Consider the following 21,137-nt stretch of genomic DNA (forward strand, 5'->3'; position numbering starts at 1 on the left):
ATCTATATTCTGTTCAAACAAGTGTTCGTTTTGGCATAGAAAGTGGTTATATTGGAACTAATTCTTGCTTGTTCACACAACAACAGTTACAACAGCTCACCTGTTCCTTCCATACTGACAGGAGCAATCCCCTCATCACTACTGGCTCCTGGCTCTGCTTCCCACACTAAATCACATTTCAAAAATGGTCATAATTCTCAGCACAAATCTCCCCTTTTTACAAAGCCTTCTGATCAATTCAGGTCAGTTTCATTAATGTAGTGCTGAATCATCTAGCATCTCAGGGCACTTTTCATATAGAGCAGGTCTACACTATACTCTTCATTCTATTATTTATAATAATATTCACTCAACCAGCAATCCTACCTGCCCACTCTGGACTTGTGGGCTCATGGCTGGTGCTTGGTGCTGGATCTTGCCTCTGACTCTGTTTCCCAGTTATGTGGCGTCGCATCATACTATAATTTAAATAGCATTATGTTATATGCCACAACGCTACACAATTCATTGACATGATAATTAATTAACCTGAACGGTGGTTTGCAGGCAAAGTTTAACATCTTGCCGTGCCCGTTTCATCGCCCTCATTTGTCGTTTCCAACCGCAAGCTCGTTGTTGCCAAAGTTGCCAATTTTAGCACATTTGGCTGCGTCTGTTTCCAGAGCTTTCCTCTTTTTAATTCTTGCCTTCTCCGCGCCACTCTTACTCTTCCTATTTTCCATCTTTCAAACACCACTGACAGAATGCACAGATGTGTTACGTCAGGGTGCGTCTGTAAAAAAAAAAAAAAAGAAAAAAGAAAAAGAAAAGAATTAAAGCGCTGCCAATGGAGGCGAAGGCGGCCCAGGGACAGCGGTAGCAGAATACATGATCTACCCAGTGCCATGACTGAACACCAGCCAAAAAAAAAGTGAACACCGGCCCTCGCGGCCCAAACATCAGACCGGCCCACCGGGAATTGTCCCAGTCCTCCCGATTAACCAATCCAGGCCTGATTAGTAGTATAACTTCATACAGTGCATGGTCATTTGAGCATTATTTACAGTACACATTGTTGTAATGAAATTAAAATACACAAAAGTGTATTACACAGTATAAACATGACTGTGTACATTATTGATTATTGATGAATGGTTGACTGGTGGCTTTGCTGTTTAGTTTGTGATGGTTGATAACATGGTTGGAATCTACAGGGAACAGATAGAAAATACACAATGTAATCATGACACATGATTAAGAAATAATAAAATAATCATGGATACTACTACTACTACTACTACTACTACTACTAATAATAATAATAATCATAGTAATAGATATAGTCAATAACCCCAGTAAAACCAACAAATATCAGTACAAACTCTTTAAAAACCATAATATTAGTTTAATTTAGGACAATTACTATTATTATTGTTGTTGTTGTTGTTGTTATCAATAATAATAATAATAATAATAATAATAATAATAAAAACAACACAACAACAACATTAATAATAATAAACACTATTTGTATGGCACTTTCAGAGAGGAAATGTGGGTCAAAGTGCTTTACATAAAAAAACACAATGAATTAACATAGAAACAGGGACAGAACATTTACAGAAAATAAGATGGAAAATATAATCCACTTGATAATAATAGTAAAAATAAGATAAAATAAAGATGAAAATAAGACAATGCATAACACAAGAGGGAAATTAAAAAAAGCTTTGGATAATAGCAGTAAAATAAAGTTAAGAACAGAGTACATATAATGCATCACATCAAGTAAAATAAAACATTTTAAAAGATGAACAGCATTGCATAAGTGCAAACAAAACCAAAAAATCTTAAGGCCTGTGTCAATAAAGTCAAGGTTAAAGTCAAAGGTTAAAGTGAAGAGATACATTTTTAGCTTTCTTTAACATTAAGTTTTCATCACCTTATTGATGCAAGATGGAGCTGTGTTAGGTGGCAGCCTGTTGCGATAGCTCCATCGTTTTCATTCATTTACTATATTTATCTGATCTTTTTTAATTCTATCTCTGCTGGTAAGTGTGTCGCAATGTTTGTGTGCAGTTTTACAACTTTTTCATGAGCCCCTCTGTTACTTTTTGCACTCTTCGTAATGGAGGGCTGTACAGAGAGGAGTGGGGGCGTTGTCTTTACACATGTAAGCACCTGATCGCGTTGTGTAAACCCACACTGCCGCCCGAAGAGAGAATTGTAGTCCCAGATGAGTTGAAGAGGTGACATCGGGGCTGCAGAGCCAGAGCCAAAAGGAGGGCCAAGGCGCAGAGATACAGAACATCTGTTCTGGTGATCAACACAATGGAATGTGAGGTCTTTGGCAAAAAAGACGGACAACCTTGTTGCGCTGGTCACGACTCAGTGGGAATACCAACAGTGTAGCTGAATGTCGGACTCCGTAGTTTTTTCTGGACCCCTGCCAAATCTGACCAGTGATGACATGTTTAGTCACATGTCATCATTCAATCGCTGGCTGTCGAGGTGGTGTCCAGCAAACCGTGTGGGCTTCATTGATAATTGGCAGACTTTCTGGGGAAGACCTGGTCTGATTAGGAGAAACGGCATCCATCCCACTTTGGGGGGAGCAGCTCTCATCTCTAGAAATTTGACCGATTTTATTTATGAACCTAACCCCTGACAACTCAGAGTTGAGACCAGGAGGCAGAGCTGCAGTCCTACACGCTTCTCTGCGCCTCCATTAGAGCAGTTACCCACCCAACACTCCATAGACACTGTGTCTGCCCCCCGACCACATAAACTAAGTAGACCAAAAGTACAGAGAAGAGGAGTTAAACATAAGAATCTAATTAACATTAAAACAGCCTCTGCAATAGTACAACAAGATAGGAGAATTAAATGTGGACTCCTTAACATCAGATCTCTGTCCTCTAAAGCTGTTCTAGTAAATGAGTTAATATCAGACCATAATATTGATTTATTTTGTCTGACTGAAACCTGGCTGTGTCCTGAAGAGTATGTGAGCCTAAATAAAGCTACTCCTCCGAGCCATATTAATACTCACATTCCTCGAGGCAGCGGCAGAGGAGGTGGAGTTGCAGCCATTTTTGACTCAAGCCTTTTGATCAACCCTAAACCTAAACTCGACTATAACTCATTTGAAAGCCTCTTTCTCATGAAAAATGGAAAACAGTGCAGCCAGTTTTATTTGTTATAGTATACCGCTCGCCTGGTCCTTACTCCAAATTTATAGCTGAGTTCTCGGAGTTTCTATCAGGTTTAGTCCTTAAAGCAGATAAAGTAATTATTGTAGGTGACTTTAATGTACATGTCGACGTTGATAATGACAGCCTTAGCACTGCGTTTATCTCAGTATTAGACTCAGTTGGCTTCCATCAGAATGTACATGAACCGACTCACTGTTTTAACCACACCCTCGACCTTGTTCTGACATATGGCATTGAAATAGAAGACTTAATAGTCTCCTCACAGAATCCTCTTTTATCGGACCATCATTTAATAACTTTTGAATTCATATTACCAGACTACCAGCCAGTAGGCAAAAATTCTTATACCAGACTACTGTCTGATAGTGCTGTAGCTAAATTTAAGGATATGATCCCATCAGTACTTTTAAGTACAACAATACAATACAATACAACAAAGGATTCCTATGCGAACATTAGTCCCTCCCAGATAGACTACCTGGTTGATTGTGCTACAGGTTCATTGCGTATGACACTTGACTCTGTTACTCCCCTAAAAAAGAAGAAAATTAAACAGAGGTGGTTAGCTCCATGGTATACCCCTCAAACCCGCAAATTAAAGCAAACTTCACGGAAAATAGAAAGGAAATGGCGTTCTACAAATTTGGAAGAATTTCGGTTCGCCTGGCAAGACAGTCTTAAAATATACAGGAAAGCCTTCCGCAAAGCCAGGGCAGCCTATTACTCTGCACTAATAGAGGAAAATAAGAACAATCCCAGGTTTCTCTTTAGAACTGTAGCCAGGCTGACAGAGAGCCATAATTCTGTCGAACCATGTATTCCTTTAGCTCTGAACAGTAATGACTTCATGAGCTTTTTTAATGATAAAATTCTAACTATTAGAGACAGAATTCATCGGCTCCTGCCGTCAACAGGTACTGTTTTGTCTTCAAACACAGAAACCGTAGAAACTGTTACTCAGTCTGTGGCAGTTTTAGACTGTTTTACTCCTGTCGACCTTCACCAACTAATTTCAATAATTTCATCATCAAAATCATCAACCTGTATTTTAGATCCTATCCCGACTAAGCTGTTTAAAGAAGTATTACCTCTAATTGACTCTTCAGTATTAGACATGATCAATCTGTCTTTATCACAGTCCTTTAAAGTAGTTGTGATAAAACCACTACTTAAAAAGCGTACTCTTGATCCAGGGGTTTTAGCCGACTATAGACCGATATCCATCCTTCCCTTTCTCTCAAAAACTCTTGAGAAAGCAGTTGCAATCAGCTGTGCGACTTTCTAAACAATATAGTTTATTCGAGGATTCGGCTCCCCCCCCGTCCCCGGCTAGCGCCCCCCCCCCCCCCCCCCCCCCCCCCCCGAGCCCCCAGCACTGGTTAAAGTTACAAATTACCTTCTAATTGCATCTGATAAAGGATTTGTCTCTGTACTAGTCTTATTGGATCTTAGTGCTGCATTTGACACCACTGACCATGGCATCCTATTGCAGACACTGGAACACTTCATTGGCATTAAGGGAACTGCACTAAGCTGGTTTAAATCCTACTTGTCAGATTGCTCTCAGTTTGTACGCGTTAATGACGACTCCTCTGTGCTCACTAAAGTCAGCTATGGAGTACCGCAGGGTTCTGTGCTTGGACCAATTCTATTCACCTTATATATGCTTCCTTTCGGTAAGATTATCAGGAAGCACTCAATAAATTTTCATTGCTATGCAGATGATACCCAGCTATATTTATCAATGAAGCCGGAAGAAACCAGTCAGTTAACCAGACAAAACTGAAGTTATAGTAGTAGGCCCTAAACATCTTAGAAAGTCACTTTCTGATGACATAGCAGCTATGGGTGGCATTGCGCTGGCCTCCAGCACCACTGTAAAGAATCTGGGAGTTATCTTTGACCAAGACATGTCCCTTCACTCCCATGTAAAACAAATTTCAAGGACTGCCTTTTTTCACCTACGTAATATCGCAAAAATCAGGCATATTTTGTCTCAAAGTGATGCAGAAAAACTAGTCCATGCATTCGTAACTTCCAGGCTGGATTATTCCAATTCCTTACTATCAGGCTGCCCAAATTCGCTGCTGAATATTCTCCAGTTGCTTCAGAACGCTGCAGCATGTGTTATGACAAAAACCACCTAAAGTCTCAAAAAGCAGAACAGGAGTCAGAGCTTTTAGCTATCAAGCTCCTCTCCTGTGGAACCATCTTCCAATCTTTGTCTGGGAGGCAGACACTGTCTCTACATTTAAAAGTAGGCTTAAAACTTTCCTTTTTGATAAAGCTTATGGTTAGGGCTGGCTCAGGCTTGTCCTGGACCAGCCCCTAGTTATGCTGCTATAGGATTAGACTGTCGGGGGACCTCCAAAGATACACCAAGCTCCTCTGTCCTTCTGTCCCTCTCCATCTGCACGCTTTTATGTCCTACCACGGCGTTTTACTAACTTAGCTCCTTCCCCGGAGTCTCTGTGCTTGGTCGTCTTGCAGGTTCCACAGTGGCTGAATCTGGATTGTGGATTGCAGCTGCGTCTCCTGCCTTGGCCCTGCCTGACATTCACTGCAACTGCTAGTGCTATTATTACATCCACTGTCACTGTTACTATGATTGCATGTCTGTCTCTCTGTCTCTCTCTCTCTCTGACTGCATTTCTGTCTGTCTGTCTGTCTGTCTGTCTGTCTGTCTGTCTGTCTGTCTGTCTGTCTGTCTGTGTCTGTCTCCCTCTCCCTCTCTTGCTCTCCCTCTCACCCAACCGGTCGAGGCAGATGGCCGCCCACCCAGAGTCTGGTTCTGCCCGAGGTTTCTGCCTTTTAAAAGGAAGTTTTTCCTCGCCACTGTCGCCAAGTGCTTGCTCATGGGGGAGTTGTTGGTTCTCTGTAGATAAAAGAGCTTGGTCTGTATCAGCTCTATATGGAAAGTGTCCTGACACAACTTCTGTTGTGATTTGGCGCTATACAAATAAAATTGAATTGAAATTGAAAATTGAATTATGCAGGCAGACAGATATGTGGCTTGGAGCGGTAAGAAGAAGGAAGGAGGGATTTCGCTGTTTGTGAATGAGAAGTGGCCTAATCCCGCACGTTAAAGGAACAGACAATGAGCTGCTAGCTGTGGGGATGTGCCTTATTATTTGCCTCGGGAGTTTGCATCCGTCATCATGATTGCTATTTACATCCCTCCGAAGGCTGATGGGGAAGCAGCACGTGATGTCATCCACTCCACCGTACTGGAGCTACAAATGCAACAACAAAATGCGTTTGTAGCTCCACTGTGGTGCAGTGGATGAAGTCACGTGCTGGAGCTAAAAATGCATCAACAGAACGCTATTGTAGTCATTACTGGAGACTTTAATCACAACTCTTTGGACAAAACTCTGCCAACATTCCACCAATTTATTAATCGCCCTACCAGAGACAACACCACACTGTCTGGGCCTATTGTATGCTAATGCAAAGGATGCATACAGTGCCACAGCCCTTCCCCCTCTAGGCTGATCACACCTCAGTATGTCCCTCTTATCCAGAGACAGCCTGCGTTCACAAGGACAGTGAGGAGGTGGACTCAGAAGGCTAATAAGTCACTGCAGGACTATTTTGAGACAACAGGGTAGAATGTGCTGTGTGAGCCACAAGGTGAGGACATGAACAGCCTGTCAGAGCGTATCACAGAGTACATCAATTTCTGTGAACAGACCAGACTGCCAACCCGGACTGTATGCTGCTTTCCCAACAACAAGCCCTGGATCACCAGTGACCTGAAAAGTCATCTTAATAGGAAGAAACAAGCTTTCACAAGAACTGAGGAGTGTGAGGCAGAGCAGAGATGCCTAGAGGAGGAAGCTGGAGGCCAAAACTCCAGCAGAGCAGAGTGAAGGACAGGAATGAAGGCAATGACGGGACTCAAGGCAAGAGACAGACCGGTAGCCAGCAGCCACGAGAGGGCCAATGAACTAAACCATTTTTTCAGCAGGTTTAGCTCACAGGCAGGAGTGGCCACGCATTCCTCCACCTCCTCACACCTCACGACTGTACACGACAGCTTCCATAACCCCCCTCTGCCCAAGCTTTCTCTCTCAAACCCTCAACCTACCCTGGTGACCCCCCCCCTTGGACTTAACTCCCACATCCCCCACATCACCCCCTCCACTAGCACCATCCCCTGCCAGCTGGAAGCTGTCCCCAAGACAGCTGGAAATGATGCACCTGGGCAAGGCTGCTGGCCCTGATGGCATTAGTTCCTGAGGACTTGTGCCAGCCAGCTGTCCATGATTCTGGAACCCCTCTTCAACATGAGCCCTTGCAGAGAGTCCCAGTGCTGTGGAAGACGTCCTGCATGGTTCCTGTTCCGAAGAAGAAGTCTCAATCTGGCACCAACGACTACCGACCCGTTGCCCTTACATCACTCATGATGAAGGTGCTGGAGAGGCTGGTCCTGGCCCACCTGAGAAGGTGAGAAGCTGGTCCTGAGAAGCTGTGAGTGATGGGAGTCGACACACCCACAACCCCCTGGATTACCGACTACCTGACAGAGAGACCACAGTTTGTCCGACTGGGCAATGTTCTGTCTGAGACCGTGGAAAGTGGTACAGGAGTGCCACAGCGAACTGTTTTGTCTCTTTTTCTCTTCACCTTGTACATTTCAGACTTCCAGTACAACTCTGCATTGTGCCACCTACAGAAGTTTTCAGACAACTCAGCGGTGATGGGGTGTATAAAGGATGGACAAGAGAAGGAATACAGAGCAGTGGTGGACGATTTTGTGGAATGGTCTGGTACAAATCATCTGCTCCTTAACGTGGCCAAGACCAAGGAGATGATCATTGATTTCAGAAGGAACAGGATGACCACAGAACCACTGTGTATTCTGGGGGAGGATGTCACAGTGGCGGAGAATTACAAATACCTCAGCGTGCACCTCAACAACAGACTGAACTGGAAAACTAACATCAACGCTGTTTACAACAAGGGGATGAGCAGACTCTATTTTCTGAGGAGGCTCAGATCATTCAACGTGTGCAATAAAATGTTGGAGATCGACCAGTCTGTTGTTGCATCTAAAATGGCGCCATACGAGCGGCGGACTGTTACAATAGCTCTCTGGACTTTTAGGAGTTTTTCTTCTCTTTTTCTGTTTTCTTGTGTCTTTTTTTATCCATTTTAGTTCTGCGTGTTTGTAAATCTCTGGTGCATCAGAGACATCAAGCATGGTAAGTCTGGTGCTATTTTTCAACACTTTTACAACTTGTGCAACTTAACTCCCCATCTGTGGGTCTGTGGGAGGCAATGGCTCCTATTGTTTACAATAGGGATCAGCTGCTGGCCCTGCGTAACACAGCTGTGCGTACAGAGGAGTGACCTGATGTCCCCCGCGAGTTAAGGAGGAGGATGTGGGGGTGCTGCGCTGGGATCAAACGCCGCGTCAGGAGGAGGGCTTATAGGCTAACTCTCCTGTCTGTCCAGCCTGCACTGCATGAAAAGTAACATTTCCGTCAATTATCGTCACTGTAAATTGCCGTGGAAGTTCTCTCTCAGCCCCTGTGACCATGGGGTGTTAAAATGCAAACGTAAATGCTGCAAGCTATACAAATGCAAATTGGGATTGTGTGTGTGTGTGTGTGTGTGCGTGCGTGCGTGCGTGTGTGTGTGTGTGTGTGTGTGTGTGTGTGTGTGTGTGTTTTCTGTGCCTACAGAATACAAAGATTTTTTTTTTTTTTCATGAGGATTTAAAAGTGTGTTTAAATAGTTTTATAGGGTACATAAGCAATGCATCGACAGAAAACGACCTCGGCGTGTCTGTGAACTCGAATCGAATATGGATCAGAACAGTTACGTTTCGGCTCCTGCTAAACTTTAACTCTGTTCATACAATGGCCAGACGTCGTCTTCAGTTCATTCCAAAAGGCACTCCTCTGCGACGAGTGGACGGCCTGGCTGTGGAGTGACCATATCCAGAAAGTCCAAACAATTTAGAGAAGAAATTGTAGAGCGCCTTCAGTGGATTGTCTCGGCTGCTAACGCAGCTGATCGCGCAATTGGCAAGGAGAATGGCCGTGATAAAAGGTAGACTGCTCGCTCTGGAGGAGCAGCCCCAACCGAACCGCAGCTGCAGAGATTTTTATGTAAGTTTTGAAGTTTTTTTAACCCCTTTCTGTTGTTTCTTGTTGTTGTTTTTACTGAACAACTTCTACCTGTCTTAATTATTTCAAACGAATATATATTTTCTTCCAGCGGCCTGTAAGACATATTACGAGACGGTGTGGAGGAGCTTCAGGTATGCCACTGCACTGCAAGAGCGGCTGGAGAGCAACCCAAAGTATGTGGCGACACACCGCAAGAGGCTTCGCATCGAGTCCCCTTCAAAGCGACAGGCGACAACTCAGTATGACCCAGAGGCAGCAAAGAAGCATTTCCAGAGGCCTTAGACTCTTTTTCATGCACCATGGACCAGCGGCATGGCCCAACCCAGAGACTCTTATCAGTGAACCCCTCTGCACATTTCCTTGCTTTTTTTCCCCAGTAGTCACTGATTTTACTTGGTTGATCCTTGTTAATGTGTCACGATTTCATTTAAGACTTTTTCCAATGTTTCTGTCAACTGTGTTCTTTGTGTTCTACTGTGTGGTAGTGTAGAAGGTGGATCGCCAAATAAATCAATGAATCATCAATCAAATAAAATATATATATATAATTTCTATTTTATATATACATAAATATGACTTTATAATAAGTATTTATAATGTATAAATTTATGATATACATTATTTAATTCAATCTATATCTATATCTATATCTATATATATATATATATGTATGGTTTCCTTTTAAAATGTTTGTGGAATCATCCAATGGTTGTTTGTGAAGCCAGCAGGCCAGCCTGAGTAGATCAAGGTCGGTAGCATTCATGTGCTAATTAGAGCTATTTGCACCTTCGCGACTGCGCGAATAACCCCCCCCCCCCCAGATGGTTTGTTTTCAACGATATTTAGAGCCAGTGAAGTTCCCCATAAACTTCCCGTAAATTGCCAACAATCAACGAACTTCGCGGGAGTTTATTGGTCGTAAATGTGGTTTTTCATGCAGTGCTGGCATTGGAGTGGACGATGCCCTCATCTTCCTCCTCCATCGAGCCCTGTCTCACCTGGAGTTGCCTGGGAGCTCTGTTCGGCTCCTTTTCTTGGACCTCAGCAGTGCTTTTAACACCATCAGGCCAGCCTCACATGCTGGATAGTGGACTACCTCTCCAACCGCCCACAGTATTTGAGGACACGGGACTGTGTGTCAGGGACTGCAGTAGGGGCCCCCCAGGGAACAGTGTTGGCACCGTTCCTCTTCACCCTCTATACAGCTGACTTTTCCCACCTGTCACCCAGCTGCCACCTGCAGAAGTTCTCTGATGACTCTGCCATTGTCGGACTCATCACAGATGGGTCATACAGAGGACTTATCCAGGATTTTGTGGACTGGTGCCAGCAGAACCCCCTCCTGATTAATGCTGGAAAAACCAAGGAGCTGTTTGTGGACTTCTGTCAGTCCCCGTATTCTCCCCCAAGTACCTGGGTGTTCATCTGAACAACAAACTTGAGTGGACTCATAACACCACTGCACTTTATAAAAAAGGACAGAGCAGACTCTATCTGCTCAGGAGGTTGAGGTCTTTTGGGGTGTGTGGGGCACTCCTGAACACCTTCTATGACTCTGTTGTGGCCTCTGCCATTTTCTATGGTGTAGTCTGCTGAGGGAGCAGCATCACAATAGCTGACAGGAAGAGGCCGGACAAACTCATTAGAAAGGCCAGCTCTGTCCTAGGATGCCCTCTGGAACTGGTGGAGGAGGTGGGGGAGAGGAGGATGACAGGTAAGCTGTCCTCCATGACAATCAATGACTCCCACCCCCTCCAACACACACTCACTGCACTGAGGCGCTCCATCAGTGATAGGATGCTACATCCAAAGTGTGTGAAGGAGCAGTATCGCAGGTCATTCCTTCCTGCAACTGTCAGACTATACAACAAAAACTGCTCCAAGTAATCTGCAAATTATCTGTAAGTCACCTGTAAATAATCTGGGCAACAATTGGTGCAATAATCTGTGCAATCCATCCTGTACATAACAGTCTGCAAATACAATTTAGAATTTAAGATAATGTTTATTTTTATTACACTCTTTTGTATATACTCACTGTTTTTACTCTATCTATCTTTTACTGATGCTGCTGTAAATTGGAATTTCCCCTTGTGGGACTAATAAAGATGAATTGAATTGAATTGAATTGAAAACATGCTGGAGGACTTGAAAAGTCCAGGTGGCAAGGCTGGTTTTCCTTTCAAAAGCAGGAGATGGCTAGGAGTGAGCGCTTCCAAATCAGTGGGATCATCAGGTAGTTTTGTGATTGGACGATCACTGAGAATGGCTTCTACCTCATACATGACTGTGTGAAGTCCATCATCATCAAGCATTTGCTGGCGCAAAACAGAGTTGAGAACGCACCTCACTGTGCGTATCATGCGCTCCCACACTCCACCATGATGGGACCCGGCTGGAGGATTAAAGCTCCATTCAACTCCAGCTGGAATCAAAGCTCCTTGAATGCGATCATGATTCAGTTCACTAAAAGCTTGTCACAGCTCTCTCTCTGCTCCTTTGAAATTTGTTTCATTGTCTGACCTGATATGAGCCACTGGACCTCTCCCGCTGATAAAGCATCTTATTGCATTTATGCAGGCATCCGTTTCCAGTGAGTTGGCCACTTCCAAATGAACTGCTCGGCTGGACATGCAGGTAAATAACACCCTGTACCTCTTGCAAGTTGCTCTGTTTTATCTGTTTTTTATTAACACAGGCCCAATATAGTCAACTCCAACATTTGTGAAAGAAGGCAAATCTGGAACAACTCTCTCCCTTGGAAAGTCACCATCTTTGTTCCAAGGCTCTGCCATTAAGGCGTCTGCAGTAACTGCACTGAGATATGATCTTCCTCACAGCTGCATTAGCATTAGTGATCCAATACTTCCTCCTTAGTGATGATAATGTATGGTTTTGCCCACTGTGTCCAAGCAGTTGGTGAATGCTTCTGAGGATAAGCTTCGAGATATGCTGATCTTTAGAAAGGACAAGTGGATGCTTTTCCTCTGAAGGCACTGCTCCTCTGCTTAATCTCCCTCCCACTCTTAAGAGTCCATCTTCCAAAATGGGATCAAGCTTGTAAATAGAACTTTGTCTGCTCACTGCATCTTTCTCAGACAACAGAGAGGAAATTCAATTAACAAATCTCTCCTGCTGACAGTAGCTAATGATAGCCAGTTCAGCTTCAATCAAATCTTTAGGTGTCAAAACACTGCTCTTCATCTTGAGAGTGGCTTTTCCTCCTTTCATGTGACCAGTTTGTGTTTCAGAGTCATTCAAATTGATGACTGATGACTGAGCTCCAACAGAATCCTTTCAGTCTCAGAAACCAAGCACCAGACACCTTAAGCTTTCTCCAATCTGAAAAGTAGCTCATGAGGTAGTCAGTGGCATTCAGTGAATCAAGAACAGTGGGATTCACATAGATGTCCCTTTTGACCTCTGGGTCCTCAGAATCCACCTTGATGTTAGGGCAATTTGCCTCAGACAAAGAAAACTGGGTCCTTCCAACCAGCATTGATTTTTTTGAAAGTCTGACATCTTCAAACCTCTGGAGGCATCATCAGCTGGATTGTCTTTGGAGCTAATGTGCCTCCATTGAGACAGGCTTGAGTTTCTCTTACGGCTGAAATCCTGTTCGCTACAAATGTATGAAATCACTTGTCTTCATTATTGATGTATTTCAGAACTGACATACTGTCTGTCCAAAACACAGATGGCTCATCCAGCTAGCCCTGAAGCTCCGCCTTTAGCATAGCATCTATTCTGGCAGCTGGGACAGCTGTGATTCGTGAAGTTTTGACTCGCCTGTGTCAAACCCACTCCATGCCTTCTCCCCTCCCTCCTTCTGAGTTGCGCTGCTGGGTGGGAGTGAGATGAGAAGGGGGAGTAGATGCGGCGGCAGCGCAGTGCACGATAATACCAAAGTCTGTGCCGCCACGCCCCATCGGCGAAGCAGAATCAAAAATAGAGCCCATTGTCTCCTTAGTGTTAGCACTGGGGGGCACATACACAGCAGTGATGGAAATTACAGTAAATTCCCTGGGCAGATAAAATGGTCTGCAGAGTACAGTCAAAAGCTCAATGTCCGGTGAGCAATAGCCTGAGACATACTTAGCATTATTACACCAGTTGTTGTTGGTGTAGATACACAAACCACACCCCCGGAATTTACTGCTGAGTGCGCAGCTCCTATCGGCATGGAATGTAGCTAGCCCCTTGATGCTAACAGCTTTGTCTGGAAGTGATGAGTTAAGCCATGTCTCTGTCAGAGTTATTGCGCAGCACTTCCTTGCCTCCTGTTTTGATGATAGTTCCAACTGCAGATGATTTATTTTGTTCTCCTCTCCACAAACGTTGGAGAGGATTCAGGAAGGCATAGGTCTGAATAATTTAATTTCCCTTTGTGGATTTAACCTGCACTGAGACGATGGAGAGAATGCAGTGGTCTTTTCCAGCCCCTGTACGTCCACATACCTGCAAGGAAGTGGATGTATTTGCTCCTGGCAGCTCAGTGGGATTTTGTTGTGTCTCAGTTACTCTTAAGGATGTGAAGCGCAGTGGAATGCTGTTGGTCACAAACTTCACAGATCAAGCGTTTATTGCAGTCACGGCTTATGTGTCCAACTCTCAAACAACCAAAACATATTCCCTTTTCCTTTAGGATCTCTGTGTTTTTCTTTTTGAACTGCTAGCAGTTCTCCATCAGGTGAGCAAGTGAACAGCAGGAACAATACAAAATGTCCTGTTTCTTTGCATCTTTTATGTTTTCTTGAGATGCATTAACAGACTTCACTGTAGTAGCAAAACTACCTCCTTTTCCTCTGAATGTCTTTGATGGTGGTTTGAATTTGTTACAGGGTTTTGAAACAATTGCATTCTGTGGTACATATCCATCAATATTTCCAAAAATTGGATCAGAAAGGATCCTCACATGCTTCTCCAAAAATGTCACAACATCAACAAAATTAGCCCTCTGGCTGTATCTCTCCATAATATTATGAGCAACAGATCTCCACTTTTCACTGAATTTATATGGCATTTTGGAAATAACATGTTTCATGTTGCTTGTTATGTCCAGTTCCAGATGGTCTCATACAGTTTTGCATGAGGTGGAGTCTACATCAAATCAGAAAAGGAGAAACTTCATTCCGGGAGACATCGTCGTTGCAATGGATTTTGCTGCTCCACGTGGATCTTGGCTTCTGGGCTGAGTTTTGGAAACTTTCCCAGACAAAAATGGATTAGTACGCTCTGTGCATCTCCAGAAGAAGACAAACGTCTTGGAAAGACCTGTCACTAAGCTTTGCCTGTTGCAGGAAGCCACAAGCAATTAGTGATGAGATATAGTGACTAGGGGTGTCAAATTATCGCTTTAATTTCAATTAATTAATTACAGTCATATTTAGCGCTATGTTTTTTAATCGCGTTAATCTAATTTTTAATCTCTAACGTTACTGTTTCTGTATGCGAGTTGTCTTTAAAAAAATAAATAATAAAATCCGTTTTTATGCGTTGGGTTTGTTATGGGTGGAAAACAGTGGTCAGTCACACCCTGAAGTGGACATTGATTGGCTGTCATTGTTTTTGGGCTTGTTTAGCATAAGCTGATAGGCTCCCATTGCAGTTGGGAGGGCAAGGTGAGAATTGGTGAGTAGCGGAGAGGAGACGTGAAAATGGAGGAGCATGTCAGTTCAATGAATGGGAATTTTACATTTTGAAAATGCCCGGACGGCAACACTGATAAAGGTAGAGTGATATGCCTTCTTTGTAAGAAGGAGTTTGCTTATCACTGAAACAGCTCAAGTTTAGCCTCCCACATCAAAGCAAAGCACCCAGTTGCGAGTGCAGGCACAGCTAACATTAGCAGCTAAGATGTTAGCAATTTGGCGAGCCATAGCAAAGCTCTTCACCAAACTAAACTCGAGGAGACCACCCCGTGCATGAGTAAGTCTGCAACTGACAGGCTGATGAATGTTCTTGCTAAGTGGATAGCGATAAACTGCAGGCCGATAAACATAGTGGAAGACAAGGGGTTAACAGAGGTGTTGCAAACTGCGTCCAATGACCCATCATACAAGCCACCATGCAGTGCAGTGACGACCAAAATCAGCAAGATGTACGATGGCAAAAACAAAAACAAACTTGAGATTTTGACGGAGGATTTGCCCAACTATGTTGCTATAACCAGAGGTCACTGGACCTCAATTCGATATCCCGGTAGCAGCCCCTCACTGTGGCTTAGGTTTTTTTATTTAGTCGAAATCAAGTCACTACAATTGCTCCTTCTTGTACATGTCTCCAGTACTTTTTAATGTTTACAAATGCTGCCCACTGCCAAATTCAGACTCAGAAAACACAGAACTGTGTTTATGTTGTTTCACATTGCAACATCACAAACCTACCGTTTTTGCACTACTGAGTTATTTATTATTTAATGTTTTACTAATTTCCACTTTATCTGTGCAAATATCCTGTGCAATATTACATGTATTTTTACTGTGCCTATTTCTACCGTGTTACATTCTGCTGTGCAACAGTACAAAACACTGTTTCATTATCCATATCCTACCATGTGCAATTCAAAAAGTTTCCATTGAGAAACTCAGCCCCATCCTTCTAAAGGCAACTTTACTTTAAAACACTTTTTGTATACCATGTACATATATAGTTGATTTTCTTATTTTTTTATTCCTTTTTATTGTACCTTTGTTCATTTTCTACATATCCTCCTTTATTATTTATTCTTGCTGTATGTAACAACATAATTTCCCTGGCGTGGGATCAATTAAGTTATATCTTAGCTTATCTCCAAGCCCCACACCAACCCTTTCTCTCTCTCTCTCTCTCTCTCTCTCTCTCTCTCTCTCTCTCTCTCTCTCTGTCTTTTCATCAGCTGCTGCTGCTGTCAGACAGGCTGATGATGATTGTTTTTTTCCCTTCCTTGTTTCAAAGTATGTTGGAGCAGATGGCCTGGAGAGGCAGAGTGGGGGAATGTGTTGGAGAGGCTGCTGGGGAATGTGCCAAGAGTTTTTTGTGTGTGTGTGTGTGTGTGTGTGTGTGTGTGTGTGTGTGTGTGTGTGTGTGTGTGTGTGTGTGTGTGTGTGTGTGTGTGTGTGTGTGTGTGTGGTTTCAGCTCGCGTGCCTTCTCTCTGCCCTCTGCCCTTCGTGGCGCCAGCACCACTTCCCTTCCACTCTAAACATCTGGTGTCTGGGACTCTGAGAACACACACAGACACACAGACACATATGCACACAGAGAGGAACAGCAAGCAAGAAGGGAAAAAGCCTCCAGCAAGTTTACATCTAAAAGAGAAACATAACTGCATAAGTGTGAAGCTGGATGTAAGAGCTGTACATTGCAATTGAACATCAAAAATGAGGCTTTTCATCCTAAGTTACTAACTTTGAAATAGATTTATTTTAACCACAAGTGCTGGATGTATTCAGTGGGCACTTTTGGTCATGCCCCTCTCTGGTCTTGTCAGAAATATTAGTCCAACTGTTTGGTACCAATTTAGGATGGAGAAGGATGGGTAAAACAGATGACTTTCACCCAGGAGACCAGGGTTTGTGTCTGTTGAGAAACCAAAAGTGAACATTTTTTTCATATACCTAACCTAGTAGTTTTGATGTTTTGATGTCTACACTTAACCAAGCAAGCAAGTAGTTTAAACTTGGTAGTAGTAAATCTCTGTATTCGCTTTGTAGTGGAATGCCTGTGGAGAGATTCCTGTGCTGACCCCTGGTAGTGATCCGTTTTACAAAAACCAGCAAATATTGGTTTGCCAGAAGTGAAGGAGAGAAGCAACCGCAACGATGGAATAGGCAACAGAAATAGGGATAGGGATATGCCTATGGCATCATAAGCATGCTCTCAGTGTTTTTGTAATTACTCTCACTGCCGGATGGGGGAGACAAAAGTTTCACATTGCAGGTTTAACACTGAAAGTTTAAAACACCACCACTGTTCATTTTCCATAGTATCAGTTAGGGCTGGGCGGTATACCAGTTCACACCGAATATCAGTGTATATTTTTGTTGTGAATTTTTAATATACCGCCACACCAGTGTATGTGATTATACAACGTTTGGAATGCTGCGCCGCGCGACACTGTTTCAGATGGAAATGTTTTCAATGCTGCGCTTCTAAACATGCATGGGGTGGGGCCGTGGTGAGGGTAAACTGTATTACTCTGGTGTTACGTTACAGTGATGATGGATGGGATAGACACTGAAGTTCCGAAATCGAAGCTGCAGAACTAGTAGAACATGATGACACAGCAGAACTTGTGCCAAAAAGAGGAGCCGTGTCTGTTGCTTGGGGTTATTTTGGTTTCAAAAAAAAAAAAAAAAGCAAGTGTTGTCGGGAAGTTGTCACAGCAACAGGAGCAATTTGTGTCTTGAAATATCAAGAATCGGTATCAGCACCTCCACATCAGCAGGTAATGTGAGAAAAGAAAAAGAAAAACCGAGCTAAATGTCACTTTAAGGCGCATTGCTAGAGGGACTCCCTACGACAAAGTAAACAATGGATCAAGATTACAAACTCTATCACTATCCACCTAGCCAAAGACATGGTCCCGCCTAACACCGCAGAAAAAGAAGGCTTCAGGCAAATGATCAAGACAGTGGATCCCAGGTATGAAATACCGAGCAGAAAATACTTCAGCCAAGTTGCAATTCCCAATTTGTACCTGTTCAATATGAGCGCCGCCTGTAAAGGGGGCAGCATGAGACGCCCACAGTTGAGATGATCAATACTCACACTAGGAAGCACCAATCTTAACTTGTTGCATATCAGAATGACAGGGGGAAACTCAGCTAAAAGCCTCTACCAAGCATTGCCACCCAAATGAAACATATGCATTGCCACCCAAATGAAACATATTCATCCATCCATCCATTATCTATACCGCCTATCCCTTTCGGGGTTGCGGGGGGCTGGAGCCTATCCCAGCTACAATGGGCGAGAGGCAGGGTACACCCTGAACCGGTCGCCAGCCGATTGCAGGGCCACATTCAAGGACAAACAACCATTCACACTCACACTCACACTCACACCTACGGACAATTTAGAGTCATCAATTAACCTAATGAGCATGTTTTCGGTCTGTGGGAGGAAGCCGGAGTACCCGGAGAGAACCCACGGAAGAACATGCAAACTTCACACAGAAAGGCCCCGCCTGACCCGGGGATCGAACCGGCAACCTTCTTGCTGTGAGGCACGCGCACTACCTGCTGCGCCACCGTGCAGCTGAAACATATTCATACAGAAATAAATTATATGCACATGTAACAAAAAGACGAAAATAGCATATGTCCAATTTAGAGCATCTGCTGCTTTCACCACTTAACGCAAACCACACAAGCCTGGTATCACATGAAAGCAGAGAGTCTGCTGATCATGAAGATGCCTGCCTCTGTCTGTGCGATGGAAAATCAGCAAGCTAGTAGCCAAAGAGTAGCAGAAAAAAAACTTCAGTAAATCATAAAGTTTGCTGTTTTGTTAGTTGCTGCGTTAGTTTGAGATCAATCACAAAGGTCCTGGTTGTTTACATAAAGAGGAGGGGTTTCTAGAGTGGAGGGAGCGCTCTTCATGCGATAACCTATCTCTGGGGTTTCTTCCTTTTGGATCGTCATTGGTGGTACCATGGTGAATTTTGGCATTGCCCCTCGAATCTCTGGACTCTGACTGGTTGATAGCGGTGTAGATCATCAAAATAGGTTGCTGAGCTATTGACCGGTGAAACTGTGCAGTTAGTTTTCACCACTCCGTCTCATTTACACATGAATAGGCAGAACGCTTACAGAGGACTCTGTTGACCAGCCCGAGGTGTTATTTTATGGTTTTATTTGCATTTCGTCCTTTTATGAGAGATAAGGCAAGGCAAGGCAAGGCAAGGCAAATTTATTTGTCTAATACAATTCAGACACTAGGCAATTCAAAGTGCTTTACAGAAGCATAAAAATACATTAAAATCATACATTTCAAAGAAAGAAAGAAAGAAAGAGAGAGATGAGAAGAGAATAGAAAAATTGAAATAAAATGCAATTAAAGGAAAATTAAAAACAGCAAATATATTTACTTTAAGTAAAAGCTGTAGCAAATAATAATGTTTTCAACCCTGATTTAAAAGAGCTGACAGTTGATGTAGACATCAGGTGTGCAGGGAGACTGTTCCACAGGTGAGGAGCATAATAACTGAAAGGTGCTTCACTTTATTTGGTTCTCATTCTGGGAACACACAATAGACCTGTCCCTGATGACCTGAGAGGTCTGAATGCTTCATATGGTGTTAATAAATCTGGGATATATTTTGGTCCTAGACCATTTAATGCTTTGTAGACCAACAGTAAGATTTTAAAGTCTACTCTTTGACTCACAGGAAGCCAATGTAGTGATCTGAGGACTGGTGTGATATGGTCCATTTTTCTGGTGTTTGTAGGGACTCGTGCAGCAGCATTTTGAATCAGCTGTAGTTGCCTAATTGATTTTTTGTTCAGGCCAGTAAAGACTCCATTGCAATAGTCCAACCTACTGAAAATGAATGCATGAACAAGTTTTTCCTTGTCTTCTTTGGACAGAGATCCCTTAATTCTGGTTATATTTTTCAGGTGTTAGTAGGCTGATTTGGAAATTCAGGTCAGAATCAATAATTACAACAAGATTTCTGGCTTTATCTGTTGTTGGCAGTGACATGGAGTTAAGGTGAGCACTGATCTTTGACCTTTCATTTTTGGGACCAAATACAATCACTTCTGTCTTATCTTAAGCTGGCACATCCACTCATTGATTTGATGAATACACTCACTCAGTGAAAGTAAGGGACTGTTGTCATGTGACGACACAGAAATATAAAGTTGTGTATCATCTGTGTAAGTATGATAAGAAATACTATGATGCTCCATAATCTGAGCTAGGGGCAACATGTAGATATTGAAAAGAAGTGGTCCGAGAATGGACCCTTGTGGTACCCCACACATCATCTTTTTTCGTTCAGACACATGCTCACCAATTGACACAAAGTAGTCTCTATGTTGTAAATAGGATTTGAACCAGTGTAGTACAGTGCCAGTAAGTCCCACCCACTTTTCCAGACAGCAGTGAGATCTAATAATACTAAGACTGAGGTTTTGGAAGCATCATTATTCAGATGTATGTCATTTAAAACTTTGATAAGTACAGTCTCAGTGCTGTGGTGTGGACGAAATCCAGACTGAAATGCATTAAAAAGATTGTTCTGCATCATGAAAGCATGCGTTTGTTGAAAAACAACCCTTTCAATAATTTTTCCTAGAAAGGGAAGATTTGATATTGGCCTGTAGTTACTTATTACTGAAGCATCCAGATTAGTCTTTTTTAGGTGAGGTTTTATTACTGCAGTTTTCAAGGCCTGGGGAAACTGACCAGACTGAAGAGAATTATTTATTATCTGCAACACATCTGGAGCTATGCAATTAAAAACATTTTTAAAAAAGTTTGTTGGCAGAGTATCAAGGCAGCATGTTGTGGATTTTAACTGTGATACAGTTTCTGTCAGCCTTGTATGATCTAGAAGGTTAAATGTGCTAGATTAACTGGAGAACTGGAAAACATTTATCATTTTGCCTGAGCTGGAGCTGCACACTGTTTAAGATTAAGAGATTAAGATTAAGATTTGTACTTTATTCATCACAGCACACACATGCTACAGGGAGGAGGAGACTGTACAATTTTTTAAATAATTTTTTCCGCGTTTGACCCATCCTCGGTCCGTCGTTCCTCCGCGGCAGACCAGGAGCGGTGGGCTGCCAGCTGCCAGCCGATGCCAGACCCATC

The 21,137-nt window shown here is 43.1% G+C and overlaps 2 protein-coding genes across 3 annotated transcripts in view; both read right to left on the reverse strand.

Annotated features, from left to right (window-relative positions):
- Positions 1–21,137, reverse strand: part of rnf103 (ring finger protein 103) — a 452,442-nt gene that overhangs the window by 211,864 nt on the left and 219,441 nt on the right. The gene's annotated exons all lie outside the window — the stretch shown is intronic.
- atoh8 (atonal bHLH transcription factor 8) overlaps positions 1–21,137 on the reverse strand; it is a 35,618-nt gene that overhangs the window by 3,410 nt on the left and 11,071 nt on the right. The window lies entirely within an intron of this gene.

Source organism: Chaetodon trifascialis, chromosome 5, assembly GCF_039877785.1.
Source record: "Chaetodon trifascialis isolate fChaTrf1 chromosome 5, fChaTrf1.hap1, whole genome shotgun sequence".
Lineage (NCBI taxonomy): Eukaryota > Metazoa > Chordata > Actinopteri > Chaetodontiformes > Chaetodontidae > Chaetodon > Chaetodon trifascialis.